Source organism: Rattus norvegicus, chromosome 7, assembly GCF_021556685.1.
Source record: "Rattus norvegicus strain SHRSP/BbbUtx chromosome 7, alternate assembly SHRSP_T2T, whole genome shotgun sequence".
Lineage (NCBI taxonomy): Eukaryota > Metazoa > Chordata > Mammalia > Rodentia > Muridae > Rattus > Rattus norvegicus.
The window spans coordinates 22,877,219-22,895,961 of NC_141540.1; the positions used below are offsets into that span (position 1 = coordinate 22,877,219).

General features: G+C 45.1%; 1 long non-coding RNA gene and 2 pseudogenes across 2 annotated transcripts in view; 1 reads left to right on the forward strand and 2 right to left on the reverse strand.

The window, feature by feature from the left end:
- LOC148004520 (uncharacterized) overlaps nt 1–18,743 on the forward strand; it is a 90,283-nt gene that overhangs the window by 53,553 nt on the left and 17,987 nt on the right. The gene's annotated exons all lie outside the window — the stretch shown is intronic.
- On the reverse strand, nt 1,555–7,060 carry LOC148004522 (putative sperm motility kinase W pseudogene; annotated as a pseudogene). The gene is made up of 2 exons (XR_015624505.1): nt 5,477–7,060; nt 1,555–1,640 (listed from the first exon to the last, which is right to left on the reverse strand). The product of XR_015624505.1 is annotated as a putative sperm motility kinase W pseudogene (transcript).
- LOC148004523 (nucleolar RNA helicase 2 pseudogene) lies at nt 7,787–10,098 on the reverse strand (annotated as a pseudogene).

Below are 18,743 nucleotides of genomic sequence, written 5' to 3' on the forward strand. Positions count from 1 at the left end.
TGTTTGGTTTAGCAGGAGGTGACCCTTGGGGCTCCTGATGGGGTTACAGGTCACCAGAACACCTGTCTCTTTATCCATCATAACTTTTGGCCTCTAGTGGTTTGGCAGTGTCCCTTGCTCTCAGAAAGTGTTCTAGTACTTGCAGACAGTATGTTTCACAGTGATTCAGGCCTTTGATGTTCTCTTTCAAACTGGGTGCCCTTCAAGAGTTCAACATATGTGCATGCTCGGGGCCTCTTCCTTCCTGATGAAATTCTCCACTCAGGAAAGATTCTGGTACAGGCAGACATCCTATTTCACAGTCTTTCGAGCTCAGAGGTTCTCTCAGAAACAGCATGACTTTTAAGTGGTCAGGATATATACACTATTTTTCTCATGTGGACCGATGTCCACATAGACAAGACTATTTCATTTCCTGGGTAATTACACAGAGTGAGGGATCTTTCTGTGCACCCCAGAAACTTACTACTCCCCTCTTCTGGTCAGATGCATCGTCCATCCAAACCTGGTGGATTCCTGCATGCTGGTGTTGATTCATATCCAGAAGGAACACTCAGCTCTCACCCTTGCAGTCCACCTCCTTTGAGGCCTGAGCATCTTAGTCAGTATTAAAAGGGAATTCCATTTTTTTTTTGCACCCAGCATCCTACTCTCATAGTCCTCATGTCCTTAGTGTTCCCGCAGCGACATTAGCACAGTGTTGGGGCAGGCAGGTTGGTTCATATGGAGACAGGGGAATCCTCACATTATTGTTAAGGGCAGAATGGCACTGTTAGGTAGTCTATTGGCTCAAGTGCTTCTGCCGTAGATATGGACAAACACAGCTGCTCAGCCCATCCTGCAGCTGTCACAGGATCTTCCAGAGACTGTCCATCCTGAAGGTCCATACAGACAAATGAGGACATGGAGGTTCAGATGGACTTTTCATATGTGTTCCATGAATTGCGGAACAAGATTCAGATCAGAGCATGGGAAGGAAAGGTCTTCATCCAGATAGGAGATAGAAGGAATTGGAGAATGAAGATAAACGAGGACCAGCTTATGTATCCTATCAGAATGAGTGTTATTTGGTCTTGAGGTACAGGGATCGAAGGCTTCTCACATCTTCTCACCTGATTTCAGATGGTTTGGGTGGCTACCAAAGAGGCCCTGTTCTTGTGAATCAAGTTTGTGTGGATAATCCTCTATCATTATGTACATACTTCATTAGGGGATAGGCTGTTGTTTTACTGTTTGGGCGTACGGAACTAAAGTGTGGGAACCAGTCTCTCCCTGGTCTACAGATGCTGGTGTCCATTCTTGGCAGATGCTCCACAGTGATAGAGGAATCACAGAGCTCTGGCCATTGGTGTTCTTCTGAGATGCAGGGAGACTTTGAGGGGGCCCATTAGATAGTTGACCATTTTTCCTCTGCCAGGCATAGATCATCACTATAGATTTCATATGGATACTTGTCCCTGCGAACAGCAGTCTCAGTTTTTCCTGCATACCTTGGTCAGGTAGGAGGATTTTAGTTTGTGTTTTCAGTCCAGTGTTGCTAATTTGAGTTGGGATCCTTAGCAACAATGAGCCACTGTCCTTGTACTCAGGAATCCATGACTATCCTGGCCTCAAATACACCATTATCTGCAGGAGGGAAGCTGAAGGAGGGAAAGAAATTAGTTGTGAGGGGGACTTCAACCCAGGTTTCCAGGACAATGACAGAATAATCCTTTCTCAGAACCTCCGACTGAATGAGACCTCCCTTTGTAGATTATAACTAGGGGAACTGCGAAAGCACTCAGGAGGGAAGGACACTAGAGCAAGTGCAGAGAAGGGAGAAGTTATGGATCCTTTCCCTTTTCCTGAATGACTAAAGACTGCACTTGAGAGAGCCAGAGGCCATTAAGAACTGCTAAGGCCATTGACTGCTGGATGTCAGGATGTTGTGTATCAGGAAGCTAATGGATCAGCATGTCCTTTAGGGTGAGAGGGAAGAGTCCACATGTGTTGTTGGGCTTTGTCTCATGCTGACTCTGGGATACAGAGAGTGCAGACACTCTATGTACTGTCTGAATTTAGGTTCCAGAGGGAATCTATTGACCATCATCTGCAGATAAACACAGCAGCTACAAATCATAGAACTTAAACAAATGGAGGATAGAATTGATGAGGAGATGGTGAGTGGCTGAGACACCTAATAGATACCCGAGTGAAAGTGTGAAATAAGACAAATTCAAGTTTTCCACAGATCCAAGTGACCCGGACAAGTGCACACCCTGATGTGACTGACATGCCAGAAAGGGATTGCCCCTCCCCATATGGGTTGGACACTTTCCTGGAAATTTGGTCAACTTTAGGCCATTGGGATGGAAATATTTGTTTATATTATGCCACTGCCTAATTGTCCACTGCATTTATAGTACATTTTCTTGATTAATGACTAAGTGTGTAGGGATGTATGGATGGTAGCTCATCTGGCAGTAGGAAAGAGGTCAAGGAAATCATTGTGAAGAAGCCAGTAAAGAGCACCAGTCATGACCTCTATTCTTGTTTCTGCCTCTAAATATCTACCTTCAGTTACTATGACTTCCCTCATTATATTTACATACATCAGTTTTAAATTACACAAAAGTTTCCTCCACAGCCAAGCAAGACCCACTGCTCTCTGTTCCTGGCAGCAATGAAGACAAAAACATTTGGTGAACACTTGTTGGACTGTGGCTCCAGCTCAGGGCAGCCTAATCCCAGAAGATTCATAGTAGCTTCCTAACTTATTGAAAATTCTCAGCTGGAGAAATCTAAGGAGACCATGGATAGATGGTGAAACGTGAGAGAAAAAGCCAAGTCAGTATAACTGGGCCGCTTTTCAGCTATACTTTAGAGTAGAAAGATATTTCTATGACACTGAAAATGTTGTCTTGAGGTTATGGAGCCATTGATTTGGATGGGAAGCACGAACACACACACACACACACACACACACACACACACACACACACACACACACACAGATCCATAGAGGTGCCTGGTGACACTTTTTACTTAGAACCACCACTGAGTTTGAAACGCCTACAGGTGCATGTGAAGGAAGGTTGGGGCCTCTAGACTCTGGGATGCCACCATGAGCCCCATTTCTATTTGACTCTGTTCTTTTCCTCTGTTCTCTTCACTATCTTATCCTTTCCAATCCTTAGGACTCAGGAGAGTGCACCCCTCAGGTCTTTTCCATGTGTGGACCTTCAAGACTGAGAGAGCCTGAAAGTCAAGAGGAATTTCAGGAGTTTTCACCTAAAGGAGAAACTTACAGTTTATTCTTAAGTGACTCAAAACACCGCACTATCAGAAAAAGACACCATCATATGCATCATATACAGAGATTGATGCTGGCTGTAGGTCACACAGCTTCCACCATGGCCCTCTGTGCCTTCTATTAGTTTCTTCCAGGGTCTCTCCTGCTGTAACTCTCACAAAAGTGTCTCTTCTGATGCCCTGGACTACCATGCATGCTCTTTTGTCTCTTACCAAGTTAGTTGTTTGCATGCAGAACTACACCATCATTTTTGTCTTCCTGATTTTCCTGGATTCTGCCAGGTTATCTGCTGCTTGGGGACAGATAGGTCTTCAGGCCTAAAGATCCCTGGACCCAGGAGAGAGTGAAGGCTTGGGACAGAGCACATTTTTATTCAATGACTTCTGACTGGATAACTGATCATAGCATGACACAGAGTAAACCCAGAGCACAGGATTGAATCTCAGATCTCATTTTGACACTGGAAGACTTGTTCCAGTTAGGAAAGAATGACGTGAGGCCTATGAAAGAAGACTTAACTTTAGCAATGAACTGGACACACAGATGCTGTAGGGGAAGAACTTGAACATGCTCTGCCCAGAATGCAAAGAGCAAGCTGGATGGCTAGGACATTGAACCCTAACCATGACGAAGAGCCCACACCCTGGCAACAAAATCCCATGGAAATGCAGGGACATATGTCATGAGGCTAACCTCTGACAAATGAGGAGAGTCCCAGCTCCAGGCTCTTCAGATGTGGAAGAGGACTGAGTGTCAGAAAGATGGCAAATGCTTAGGGAGCAACCCTTCTAGTTTCCCAGGCTTAGCCGCTTTGAGGTTCACTCACAAGTTTTGCATCTTTCTTGGACACAGTGAGAGAGATGCGCTGGGTGCCTACTCTTATCCTTCCCACAGAAGAGCAGGTCACACAAGCCGAGTGATCTCCATGATAGAAGCACTGTGTATTATTCTCTAAATCTCCGTGTGGCATCCTTCAGCCCAGCACTGAGACTCATACTAGACATGGTAGACAGAAGCCTGGACTTTCCAAAGCTGGAGCACTTTTGGAATGTGCTTCACGATCACATCGTGGAGGCACTTAAGCTCTCACACCTGAAGCCCACTTCCCATGTCCCTCAAGTCTACTGCTGTCTGCTGCATACAGTGCCCCAAGCCTACTACAGTAGATTCTCAAGAGGATGGCTAGTTCAAAGAAATTCGAGCTTTAGAGTGAGACCTCAGTGAGTTTGGTTTGTATGAAATACTGGGAAGGTGTGTCCTAGGTATGTAGCACATGTGGGAACGTGAATAGATGTCACTTTGAATGCCCAGTGGCCTGATCAGGAGCTGACCAAGCCAGCACATGCACTGCAGCTTAGGGAAAGCAGCAAGAACAGAGTTGTGGACTGAAACTTCCCATTTCTGCTCCTTGTGAACTATGGAGCAGGCATTTGCTGTACTCACAGGGAACATAGGTCTCCTTGTTGGTAGCATACCAAATGATGGGAGGAAAAGAAACCTAGGAGCCCATGGGTCTGTGTCCCGGGACATTCAGTTTGAGGTTTAGTTGCCTTGAGCCTGGTAGCAAGGAAGATCCCCTACCAGCTATTCAGCCCTGGTTAGTAGATGGTAAGTAAGACTATCATGACACTGTACGTCCAATCTCTGAATGCCAGATTGGAACTTCTGGTGACACTGACCCCTCTCTGCTGCATGCAGGATACATAAGAACTGGGTATCCACAGCTGAATCCCAATGTATTCATTCAAGCAGCATTGTCAGACCTCACAGGACTCAGTACACTCCGCCTGTCCAGTTCAATTGTAGGGAGACATGGAGGTGGCCCCTTAGTACTTTGACCACTGTCACTCTGCCAGGCACTAGGTCCCTAAGCAGAATCTCTATCTGAATATGTTCCCCATAGAGAACAGCCTTATATGCCCCCTTTCAGACTGGCTGTACCCACAATCACTTGCTGATTATTGCTAGTTTGTTTACATCAGCACCACCTAGGAATTCTCTAAAAATATTTCTTCCTCAGATGGTACGGAAATGAGCATGGTTTTATCCAGCTGGAGTAGACATACTTCTCCCCAACCCAAGAGACCCCATGTATACTCTTCTGATATTTCCAGTGAGAATACATGAATAAAGACAGAGACAATAAAATTCAGAGTGGAGATGCACCCTCCCACATTAGCTTACCTTTTATATGGTACTGCTTGCTGCCTTTTTCAGGGGGGCCACTCTCTTGGAGGATCTATGCTGGGGTTTTTTCTTTGGAGCCCGAGGGAGGCAGCAAAGTCTTGAGAGACAGTCTCTGATTCCTTTGCGGAGTCTCTTAAACCATCCCATCGTCTGAGGGGGAGATGACGTATTCATCTCAATGTCCTGCTTATGTGGCAGGATTATTTCAACTCCCAACATGTTGTTGTAGACGCATGGGGAAGCCACAGGTCTTGAGTGGAGGGCACGGGTAGAAGTGCTTCTCTGCTTCTTAGGATAGTATACCGCAATGGGAGGCATGGAGACACACCTGCCCATATTGAGTCCTGATAGAATCAGGTCAAGAGGATTCTGTTCCCTTGAGGGCTGTCTGTGGAGGAGGCCAAAGTTGGGCTCACTGGCCCTTCTCCTGAGAGGAAGGCCAAAGATAGAGGGATGTGCTGGTGATGGGGGTGGCGGAGGGCACGGATCCCCAGGCTTGGTTTGAGTGATAGATGCAAGATCATACCCTTCGCTTACATGATTTTTTAAGCTCAAATATGCCCCCATTGGCTCATCGTATCTTTTCTTTTGGAGGGATTCCAAGATGTCCTTGGCATTATACCCCATGCCACACAGCATTTCTATAATTTTGTAATCTGGGTCAGTCATTGTCGGGATTTTAAACTCGCATTTCTTGATCCATGGGTGATTTTCAATTTCCTCTATAGAGGGCCTCATTTCTGGGGAAACCGTGAAGATTTGATGTATCAGGTTTTCGAGTTGCCCAGACAGGTGATGTGGAACGGTATAGGTCCCCGTTGTAATCTTTTGCTCAATCTCATTGATGGTGTTTCCTCTGAATGGAAAGTAGCCAGTGGTGATGAAATATAGGAGTACGCCCAAACTCCACACATCAGAACTCTTGCCATCATATGGCTGCTGTAATACCAGTTCAGGGGCATTAAAGCCCCTGGTTCCACAGTGCCTACTCAGTAATGTACCAGGTCTGCATTTGACTGCCAGGCCAAAGTCGATCAGCTTAACATTGCCCTCTCCATCTATCAGTATATTCTGTGGCTTGATGTCGCGATGGACAATGTCCAGACTATGGCAATGTCTTATGGCAGATACGATCTGTCCGAACATTTTCTTCGCCTTTTCTTCTGGCAGCGGACCCTCCTCACTTATTAGTTCTACTAAGTTGCCTCCTGGAGCATATTGTAAAATAAAATGAATCTGGTTCGCTGTAACCAGGATCTGGAAGAGGGAAATTATATTTGGATGGTGCAGTAACTCCAAAGTGGTCATTTCGGACAGAATTGCCCTGATGGTCTTCTTGCTGATCTCTACCGATTTGATGGCAACCAGGGCCTGTGTTCTCCGGTGCCAGGCCAATTTCACACTGCCATATGAACCCTGGCCAAGAAAGAATGCCACCCTATACTGACTGCCCAACGTCTTTTTAATAGAAGTGATGTCCATCCCTGTGATCTGGTGAACACAGGTTGCGAGTTACAATAACCAGTCAACTAACAAAATACACAGCTATCAAGGAGTCCCACAGGTCAACGTTAACCCGCTCCCTGGTCCTTATGGACAAATTCAACAGGTTGGCCCACTGTCTTATACAGAGGACACTCATTCTTACATCACAGTGGTTCTTTGTGAGGTCACAGCATGAAATGCACCAAACAGACAAGGCTGTAAACCATAGTGGCTGTCTCCACTCTGGGCCTCAGGGAACTTTCCATTCTTGTGAAAAGGAAACTAGCCTCTCTGAGCTTCTTTCAGCAGATCAAAGAGTCAGTATTTACTGTTTAGCAATTACAGGCAGTACTGTGCTGCACAGGGAAGTGCATTAAAGCTTCAACCTGGTGTTGGGGATTTAGCTCAGTGGTAGAGTGCTTGCATAGGAAGTGCAAGGCCCTGGGTTCGGTCCCCAGCTCTGAAAAAAAGAAAAAAAAAGCTGTAACCTAAGAGAGACTTTGATCACCTCTCCAGCTGCTCTATTGGCCCCTGAGGCTCTGGTTAGAGGAGCAGCACCTGGGAAGTGCATTGAGGGTCCAATATCAGATCGATTATTTTGTCCTCCTCACATTATGTATGCATTCATTCGTTCATTCATTCATTCATCCATCCATTCCTATTTCTTTCCAAAAGTAAGACAGAATGACGGTTACTCAGACAGTTCAGAAGCCTCTCTGCAAGGGAGGGGAGCTGGTAAATCATCTAAAAGGAATGAAGCACTGGGGACTTGAGAGCAGGAGGGACCCTGAGGTGCCCATTGTGAAGAGTTTCTTCTTGGCTCTACTCACTGACCCAATACTTTAGTATAAACTCCACTTCTGGCCTTTGATTGTGGATCTGGTACCTTTTGTTGTCACCTCTTGGTCATTGTCCTCTGAAGTTTCTACTTCCTCCTTGCTGTCCCTGCCCTGATCCAGGAAGTTCCTGCTTCCACCCTGCTGTCCCATGAAATCACCATGGCTGCCATCTGCTGCCCCTGCCCCCTTGATATCTTTCTGGGGGTCCTTTCAGCTCTGGCTCCTCAGTGGCCACGGTGAGCTGCCAGCATCTCCAACCGTGCCACTTCACCTGTGTTTCTGTGTCTGCTTCAGTGCAGACATCAAAACAAACTTCCAGTTTTCCTTTGAGGAAGACCATCCCCTTTATTTTGGCATCGATGTTCTTGCCTAGCTGCTCCTCAAGTTCCTTCCAAGCATAGCTCAGTTGGACATCTCAACAAAGCACTGCAGTTACATGGTCTCAAAGGCTGCTGGGCAGTGGATCAGGGAGCACTGGTCGACCGATGTGGCCCCTGATCTGTGGAGATAGAGCAGCTACCAGGTCTCTACAGCTCCTTTCTCCTCAGTCAGCGTCTCAGCTGACCGCTTGAAATGGCCAACGGCAGTGGGGGCAGAGTCCAATAGTCTGATGGCATCTTTGCTGGAGGCTTTCATTATTTGTTTCAGAAGGAAGACCTATTCGTTCAAATTTAGTGCTGGCTTTCCGCTCCACCTGGGGTAACTGGTACTCTTCTTTGGTAAAAGCAGTTCAAACCCCTATCCTTCCAGCTCTGCCTCTTCTTCTTGAAAGGTCAAAGACTCCATTTCCATTGGTGTACATCTATGAACAACCAGGTCACCCTCGGGGATGTCTAACCCACTTGCAGCCAGTAAACCCACAAAATTGCCATTTCAGCACCTTTCAGGGTGATTTCCTTTTGCTTCTGCAGAATGTCCCCATGTAAGGACTGGGCATTCCTGCTTTATGCATGTGTTTTGTGACAGCTCCTGCCACTGTTCGTGGATTCACAGAAGTTGAACATGTCCCCTTGAGGACCACTGTAGCCTCGGAACACATCCCCACTCACCACTGTCCTCTCTGTCTCCTGTGCTCCACAGTTAATGCTGCTTTCTGAGTCTTTTCCCAATCAGGTCCACCCGTTCATACGTAGGTTTTGTATATTTTTAGCAACATTAAATACCCAATGAGACCATGTTGCAGAGAAAAAGCAATGTTTGGGGGTTGCCTTCAGAATCGTTATTGTATGCTATACATAAAATTTCTTCCACTTGATCTTCAAAACCAGTATCTAACATCTGGTCATCTTCATCCAGGACAACATGTTAAAGTTTGGTGAGATCTAGCTTGCCATTCTGCAAGTGATCCTCAATATGAGCTGGGGTCCCAACCAGGATATCAATCCCACTCTGCACTTGTTCTCGTTTAACACCATAGGGAGTTTCACCATAAAAAACACTGATAGCTTTTATCGATGTCACTGAAGTCTTTGGTCATTTGATTTGCTAATTCTCTTGTAGGTGCAGCACTAGTATCTGATTGGCTTGGCCTCTCTTCCTCTCTTGAAGTCCACCTTTAAGTTACCCAATCAAAGGGACGGCAAAGGAGAAGGTCTTCCTGCTTACTGTCCATGCCTGGGCAATGAAGTCTGTCTCACTGTATACATGACGGAATGTCTTGGTTTTTAGAAAAAACGGGAAGTAAACCCCTCAAGCTTTGAGCTTTGAGAAGCTTGACAGTCTCTTCGGGTATGGGAAAATTAGAGAGAATCCTTTCTTCTCCATGAGTATTTCCTTTTCTATCTCATTACTATTTTCTTCCCCAGGAGCATCCCTGGAGTTGGAGTTTGGTTCGGAATGGGAGAGGACATTCTTGAGCCTGGGCTGTTCTCTCCCTTGTCTCATTAACTTCTTTCCCTTTCTTCTTCTCCTTGGGCTTGGGCATGTCTGCCTCTGCTTCAGAAACTTCCTGGTTTTTGTCTCTGTTTTATTTTTTTCCCATTGGCTGTTTTCTTCTCAAGGGACTCCTTTTCTTCTGGGATGTTTTGCTTTTACAAGCATTGTGGTCTTGAGGCTCATCCTCCTTCTTGGCCTTGTTGGATTTAGCAGAACACACATCAACTTCAGAAGGCCCTTTCTCTTTCACTGTTTTTGCTTTGGAGGAACAAGTCTTTTCCATTCCTTTCGTTGCTTCTTCTGTCTTCGATTTTGGCTTCTCCTTTCTACTTTTCCTCCTGCTTGCGTTGGCAGCATCTCCTCTTTCAGAGAACAGAGGAGTTGTGGTCATCAAAGTCCTTCAACATAGACAGGAGAACAAAAGGTGACTTTGCGATGCTGGAGTTTATGCAGAAAGATGTCTAGCCATGAAACAACACGAGAGCAAGGTGCATTCTCGGTTCTTTCCCAGGCCATATCACTTAAGTTCCAGCTGCTGGACCTTGGAGATAAGCACATCCAGATGAACACTAGGAGTTCAGCTTCAGCTTGTTTGGGAGCAACAGGACTTCTCAGTGAATATCTCTTTGGTGGCTCCAGGTGGAAAAGTCAGACCCCTTTATTTGTACCTCATGCAACATGGGATCTGAAGAGGTAGAATGCTTCCTCCCTAGGTATATGCACACTGGTACAAGACTGACATGCTGTCATGTTTGTCAAGGAAAAGGTGTGTGTGCCTTTGCCTGTTTAAGAGGACAATGCTTCTGGTAGCTTTTCATAGGGATCCTCTAACTTGTTGACTTGGCATGATTTGAATTCTCCCAGGTCCTCAATCTACGAAGTGTTGATATAAGCCACTGGTGTGGGGATTGCCTATTGCTCCCTCCATGATGTTAATACCAAGGCTTTTTTAAAAAAGTCAAAGCCATAAGACCCTGTCTTTTAAAGCCTTTTGCTGGGTGACCTAGTCTTTTCCCACCAGATGTTCTAAATCCCAAGACAACAACTCAGGTAGAGCAGGTGCTGATGGGATATTCCAAGTATGAGATGGTTGTGAGCCTGGATCCAGAGATCTACTGTGCCTGTCACCTTGAAACAGTTTCATGACTCACAGACACCTGGTGTGGTTCACCCCAATAGGGCTGCACTCACTCAGAAGGCCATCTTACAGGGGCTTTGTTCTAATCTATTTTTGAGCAGAGTCTGAGTGAAGAGTTTACCCTCTTTGAAGACTTGGGCTTGTAGGTATTCTATCCACATGTCTGCAAGGGCTCAGTGGATTGGGCTCTACCTGCTAAGGCATCCATAGGGTCAGTAACCATATGGACTGCTTGGGCTCTGTCTTCTTTTGCTAGATTATTTGGAAAACATGTCCATCTGTCTCTGTATATAGAGAAGTAGGAAGCCATGATTTGCTTTGTATTCTGGTCTTCACCCTGGCTTGGATCCTTAACCTAAAGCAACCATTCCAAGTGGTAACTCCATAGTGACATCCAGGGGGTCATGAAAGTTGGAGAAGGGATAGGACACAGATTAGTGGTTGAGAATGTATTCTCAGAACTCAAGAGGGCATCTCATACCCCAAGACTCATTCTTACCATAGTGCCTAGGTCTGGTTTAGCTTTCATTCTCGATACAAGATGCTGTCTCAGCAGGAACTTTGTGCCCTTTCTGAGGTAAGACCCACCTGCCTTGTGGGGAGCCTTCTTTTATGAATGCCTGACTGTCCGGTAGAGTCAATCAGACCGGGGTCTACTAGCAGATTTCCTGATTTGCTGATACATGGAAGGTTATGAGGGACACACTTGAAGCTCATGTTGAGGGGATCAATGTTTGTTAATGTTAGAGGAAGGAACGGAAAGGAATAGGTGAGCCTTGAGATGCTAAGTAATATTTAATATATATAAGGCATTGTCTCTGTGGGCTTGGAACTTTGTTTCCCATGATTCTATAAACTATTGTCAAGTCCAGGAGAACCTGGAGACTCGTGTAGTATGGACTGAGCAGCCCTAACCATTTTGTTCTTTGTTTAATTTCTTTTATTTATTCTATTCATTCACATGTCAAATGCTATCTCACATCCAGGTTACCCTTTCATAATCCCCATCCCACATCTGCCCTCACAGCCCTCTGCTATGTCTATATGTAGGTGCTCGCCCACCCCCCCACCCCCTCCCACTTCTCCGGTTTCTCCCTGTGCTGGGGGAATCAAACCTCTAGAAGACCAAGGGGCTACCCTCCCATTGCTGTCAGGCAATTCTCTTCTCTGATAAATAGATATTTGGAGCTATGGATCCCTCCCTGTACACACCGTGTTCAGTGATTAAGACTCTGGGGCTTCTGGGTTGTTAGTTAGGCCAATGTTTTTCTTCCTATTGGGTTACAATAACCCTCTCCTTCTGTAGTCCCTGTGACAGCTGCTCCACCAGGGTCCCTGAGTTCAGTCTGATGGTTAGCTCCAAGCTTCCACATCTGCATTGCTTAGTTGATAACCAAGCCTCCCAAGAATCAGTCAAACCAGGATTCTGTTAGCAAGCGCCTCATGACAAAGACAACAGTTTCAGGTTTGGTGTCTGCACACAGTGTGGATTCCCAGGTAGGAAAGTTCTTTGAGGACCCTTCCTTCAGTCTCTGCTCCATATTTTGTCCTTGTTCTTTCTTTGGACAGGAACATTTCTGGGTAAAATACTTTTGAGATGGGCAGGCTCAGTCCTCCATTGGGGACTGTGCCTATATACTGGAGGTGGTCTCTTCAGGATCTATGTCCCTGTTCTCTGCACATTTAGGCTAAAGCCATTCTCAGTGGTCCTAGTAGCCGCTCATTTCCTGGTCTGTGGGACCCTCAGTGGCCATCTCCAGTTTGTAATCCCTGTTACATATTTTTATCCATTTCCTAAACCTCTCTTCCTCTTTACCATCTCCTCCACTATCTTATATTGCCCCCTTATTTCCTCCTCCTCCTGTCTCCCTCCCTGGTCCCCTTATTCCTCCACCTCCTGCAATAATCCTGTAACCTCCTCAATGCAGAACTGAAGCATCCAACCCTGGTCTTCCTTCCTCCTTAGCTCCATATGGTCTGTGGGTTTTATCATGGCTATTGTGAGCTTTTTGGATAATATCCTCTTTTCAGTGAGTACAAAGTGTGTGGGTTTTTTGTGACTGGGTTACCTCACTTAGCATGATATTTTCTAGCTCCATCCATTTGCCTGGGAATTTTATGAAGTCATTGTATTTAATAACTGACTAGTATTCTACTGTGTAAATGGACCACATTTTCTGCATCCATTCTGCTACTGAGGGACTTTTGGTTTGTTTCCAGCTTGGCTGTTACAAATAAGGGATTTATCAATATAGTGGAACATGTGTCCTTGCTATATGTAGGGAACTTTTGTGTATGTGCCCAGGAGAGGTATCCTTTGTCTCTGAGAGTTATATTCTGTCTTTCCAGTAATCCCCTCTCTCAACATAGAAGGCTGCTGGACATTTTGCCAGACAGACACACATACTCTGCTCTCCTCTCTAGGGACAGTTAGCTCTCATTGTCTTTTCAGTCTCATCACAGGCACCGATGGTCACATTTCAAGCTTTTTTTCCTGTCCCAGTCCAGGAGGATTTGGATCTTTCTTGCATGAACTCTGTTCTCTCCTCAATTAACCATATCCTGTTTCTTCAGCCAGCTGAGAAGATGCCAGAGCCACTACATGTACCCTAGCCTCAGCAGACAGGCCTTGCCATACTTTCAGAGTCCTCTGCCTATCACAAAGTCACTTGTTGTTGTTCTTGTCGTCGTCGTTGTTGTTGTTGTCATTGTTGTTGTTGTTGTCGTTGTTGTTGTTAAGAAATATCCCTAGCTCACCTGTTGTTGTCCTCCCTCAGTCACCTCTTCACTGTGACCAAAATGGCAGGAGGAAAGTAAACACTCTGCTGAGCCATCTGTGTCTGTCCACCAAGTTTACCCTTCTATTCCTAATGGGCCCTGTTCACAGGGGCTGAAGTCTGCAGTTGCCATTCTTTACTGTTGTGTGTCTCCGTTCTCAGTTCTAACAAGGCTACATAAAGTACACTGGGGTGGAGTAGGTAAGGCAGTAACCTGAGACGTGGAGCTGAGATACTGTGGCCTCAGCTCATGCTCCATAAAGGATGCAGCCATTTGGCCCCATGGAGAACAGGAACACTAGATGTTGCCTTGTCCAGCAACCCCTCAAGCCTATTTCTGCTGGAGTAAGGGAGGCCCCAGCCTGCCTAGGGGGGATGTGGTTCAAAATGAACATCATTTATATTATGGTTCCATAAAGAGTCGGTTCATGTATTCAAATGTTTGGAAATGAGTGGTCAGAATTGTCAGTGAACTTTACTCAATACATTTTGAGTCCCTTAAACTCAGGCAAGGAAAATCAGACCTGTATATTCCCTGAGATCTTCAGGGGTCCCAGTGTCTGTCTAATGGAAAACATTCTACAGGAACATGGAAGGATTTCTAAAGCAGGTTATGTATATTAGGAGGGTTAATTTAGGAATATCTGAATACAGAGGGCACTTGGCTCCTAAAAGTGGGAGTAAGTCTTTTACTATGTGGCAGTTCTCCATGGGTATTTTCCCATCTCCTTGGTCGATGCCTCCATTGGTGAGACAAACTTAGCGACAATCCAAGAGTCACCACTGGACCTCTGGATGAGCCCAGCTGTTTGAGAAGAGCTTCGGAACATACAATATTGACACCAACTGCCATCCTATCTGTACATTGGCATTTCTCTCCAAATGCCTTTTTATTGTACAATGAGAATCTCTCTCCAACTGCCTACCTCCCTGTACATATGGAATCTGTTGTCAACTGCCATCTTTTTTGAACATAGACTGTCTATCTGCAATTACGTTCCTCCCCAAATAGAGGGCATCTCTCGAAACCTGCCTTCCTCCGAGGACATAGAGTAACTCTGAGCAATTGCATCCCTTGACTGCCTCTAAAATTCTTAAGTGGAAGAAAAATAGTCTTGGGGCCCAGAACCAATATCTCAAAATTGACATCTCTCTAAACCATTCAGATGAACTGTAAAGACAGTAGAAGATAGGAAAATTCAGTCTGATTAAATCAGGGTAGAATTATCCCCAGTTTTTACAAAGGTAGGTAGGGGTATGTCAGGTAGTGACTTGGAGATATTTGTGTAGAGATAGGAGTATCTGATAGAATCTTTACATTATGTCCAGTTCTGAGGGACCCTGTCTGACAAATGAGCAAAGTTCAATGATGAGAACATATATAATTGAAAAATTAATAGAGCAGGAAGAAGGCGTAGGAAGCAAGGGTTAAATAGTGTAGTCATCCAAGAAACCTAACCTTACGGCCAGCACCACAGGAAAAAACAACTCAGGAGTCAGTACATGATACTTTTTCCAATTGGCCAGGGTGCATTTGAGATCATGAATCCTGCCTGCCACATAAAAACACAGGCCTTAGTGATTATAAAACTATAGAGGTCATCAAATACCTCATTGGAAGGATCCAGTCACAAATATAAACTATGAAAACACTATACCATTCTAATATCAAGAGCCTCTATCAGGTTCTAGGAACGTCAATTCAGATCCATCTACTTTCTGAGAATGCTCTAGAAGAAAACGTCCTTGACCAAAGAGTGGAGGGGGGCATGTTGCAGAAGGAAGATCATAGAAAATACTTGGACACTTATGAGCATCAATAAAGTCCTGCCACAAAAATTGAACTTGTCCATCCACACATAAAATTCCAGAATATCCACAAAGATGCAGTGGATAATGTAAAATTCATGGACATCACCAGCCCATCAATGCAGACACAGCCCCTCACTGAAATGGCAGCATAGGACCAAGGATTTTATGCTACAGCGCTCACACTAGGAGAGCCACAGGATGGCAAAGAGGCAAATGGGTTGAGTGTGGGCAAACTACTCCATTATATCACCACAGGGTCCAATTTCTTCAGTGGAAGGACCACGAAAGAGATCAGAAATAGATTATCACAGGGCCCTATGACATTGCAACTCACGTCTGGCAACCGGAAACCTAATCCACCAAATCCTTACAGTTCGCCCAGAGATGAGGCCCTCTATTGAGAACATTGAGACATTTTTGTGTAATGAGAGGAAATGTGAAGTACTTATCTCGATTGTCACCTATCCAGATTCTCAAACTGTAGACGTGCTCTGAGGTATGGAATTTTATAGTTGCAGGAAATTAAATCCTTGAACAAGTAAAACTACAGCAAAATGATGGGGGACATATTTAAATTTAAAAGAACAAGAACAGAGGGCACTTGAGCATGGATCTAAGACTTTTGTCATTACTGGGCTTACATGCCCTATGCCACCCAAATCATGAGCACATCCATTTATTCTCTTCTTCCACCAAAGAGAAAGGGGAGTAACCCCAACTTTGGCCTCATCCATATCCAGCCCTAGGAGAGCATTGGCCTGCTGCCCTGACACAATAAGGCCAGTAGTGGCAAGAAGTGCTTCCATGCCTGCCACTACATTACAGTGTCCCAAGAGGAGGAGCACAGAGACTGCCTGTGCCCTCCATTCTGGAGATGTGTCTACCCACTGAGTCCACATCAGCATACCAGAAGAGCAAATGCCCCTGCGGTCTAAGGAATTCTTAGACAAGGAGCTCTAAGTAAACCCTCAGAGGATTGAGTGCTTCAAGGGACTAGACAAGAGTATCAGGGTTTTCCTGTCAAGAATCTGTTGTGATGAAAGAACTGTGAAGATGAAAGCCTACTATATAACTTTCAAAAATATGGATCTTATGAAAGAAGCAGGGCCCAGAACCCCATGAGTTTCTAGGCAAGTACGAGATGGTGCATCACTTCTTGACCTTCTTCACTATACCATGCTACAGTCATTAGCCTCTTCTAGGGCCTACTAACATCAAAGGGGGTCCATGTAGATACTGAGTGTGCTCCAGCAGGGGACTTCTTGAACTAATAATGGAGGAGGCCGCAAGCAGGAAGATGGGGCAAAAATATTTGTGCAATAGTGACAGCCATAAAATATTGAAACACCCTTGACTTTGTCTATGCAAACATAAAACACCAGAATATCCTCAGCGAGTCAGAGGTTGATGAGAAATAGACAGAGATGACCTGAACCTCAATGCAGACTTTGCATCTTCCTGAAAAGGCAGCATGGGTCCAAGGGAATTATGCTCTAGACCTCACACTAGATGAGCCATTTGATGGCAAAAAAGGCAGATGCGGACAGTTTGGGCATGCTCTTATATTACATGACCACATGTTCACAGGCACTGAGAGTAAACACCATGGAAGAGACAAATATTGTCACAGGGACCTATGACATTGCAACTCACTTCTCTTGGCAAATTGAAATCTAAATCACCAGACACTCATAATTTCCCCAAAGTTGAGTTCCTCCATAGAAAACATTGAAGGACATTCCCGGGTAATGAAATGTGAAGTTAATATGTAGACTGTGACTTCTCCAGATTCTAACATTATGGAGAGGCTTTGAATCATGGAGTTTCATGTCAAGGAACTGGAATCCCCAAAAAAGTAAATGGAAAAAATGGGGCCCTAACTACTCTAGAAGAACAGACACAAGATGTGAGCATACATCTAAGACTTCATCCAAGCCTGTGGATCCAGGTGCTCCACCACCCCGACTCCTGCACACCCCTTCATGTCTTGTCTTCCACCCAACGGAAGGGCCTGTGAGCCCACAGGTGCTCCATGCTCAGGAAAGCGTGTGGGGTCACTTAGAAGAAGGGGTTACTCGGGCAGTTGTTCTCTATGTGCTTCAGCCAGCACTGGCTTCAGCTTGGATAAGCTGAATTTCTGAAGCCTCTGATAGCAGGATCACCGCTCATGCTTGTCATTGTTGAGATTTATAAGTACTCCAAGTGTCCAGGACATTGGATCGCCCTTCCCTACAATAACATGCCTTTAGCATTCCCAAATGTTGTTATAGACTCAACAGCAAAGGGCACTAAAATATCCACTGGCTTTGACTTTTGAATGAGTAAATTTCAGTGCATTGGATCCACTAGAGCAATAGCTACTAAGGTCTGCATGTTCTTTACATTCGCTGCAAAAAGACACCAGGACCCAGGCAGCAAACGTATAAAGTGAATGTGTGCTTTAAACTGTGTCCTCCTCCTTTACCAGCCCTCATGAGAGCATGGACCTGCTGCCCTGACTCTGTCAGGACACAGGAGGGCAAGAAGAGCTCCCATGCTTTCCATTGCTCTACACTGTCCTAAGAGGAGGAGCAGATACTGCCTGTGCCCTGTATTCTGTAGATGGGTCTGCCCCTGTGAACACATGAGCACATCAGAACAGGAAATTCCACTGTTGCCTAAGGAAGACTTGGACAAGGAAATCTTCATCACCCTCTCAGAAAATTGGGTGTCTCATCAGAATGGGCATAAGAGAGAGCTTCCCTGTTGTTTCCTGTTTCCTTTTCTGTTATTTCAAAAGTCTCTGAAGATAAATCACAACCCCCCACCCACCCATATCTTCCAAGAACCTAGGTCCTCTAAAGCAGGGAGGACACAGTAGGAAATGAAATGGTATGCTTGTATGGGAGTGTTCATCACAACATTGACCTTGTACACTACACCATCCTATTACCATTAACCTCTTCTAGGTTCTAGTAACATCAAATCCTTTCCAGCTAGATACTCAGTATGTTCCAGCGGGAAACTTCTTTGACCTCAGAATGGAGGAGGGGCTGCTGCAAGAGGAGGAGTCAAAGAATTCTATTTGGGCAGATAGTGCCGGACATAAAGAATTGCCACTATCTTGACATTGTTTATTGAGACATTAGACATCAATACATTTTCCAAATTGCAGACTGATATACGAAGGTAATAGTACTTGTTTACCAGGATCAAAATCAAATATTCTTATTAATATTCCTCTATCTTCTCACATTAAAGCATTATATGTGCATCAAGGTGGCATTGCCTGAGAAGACGTAAACAAATACCTGTGTAACCCAGATGTGGAATCAGCAAAAGACCACAGAATTAGTCTA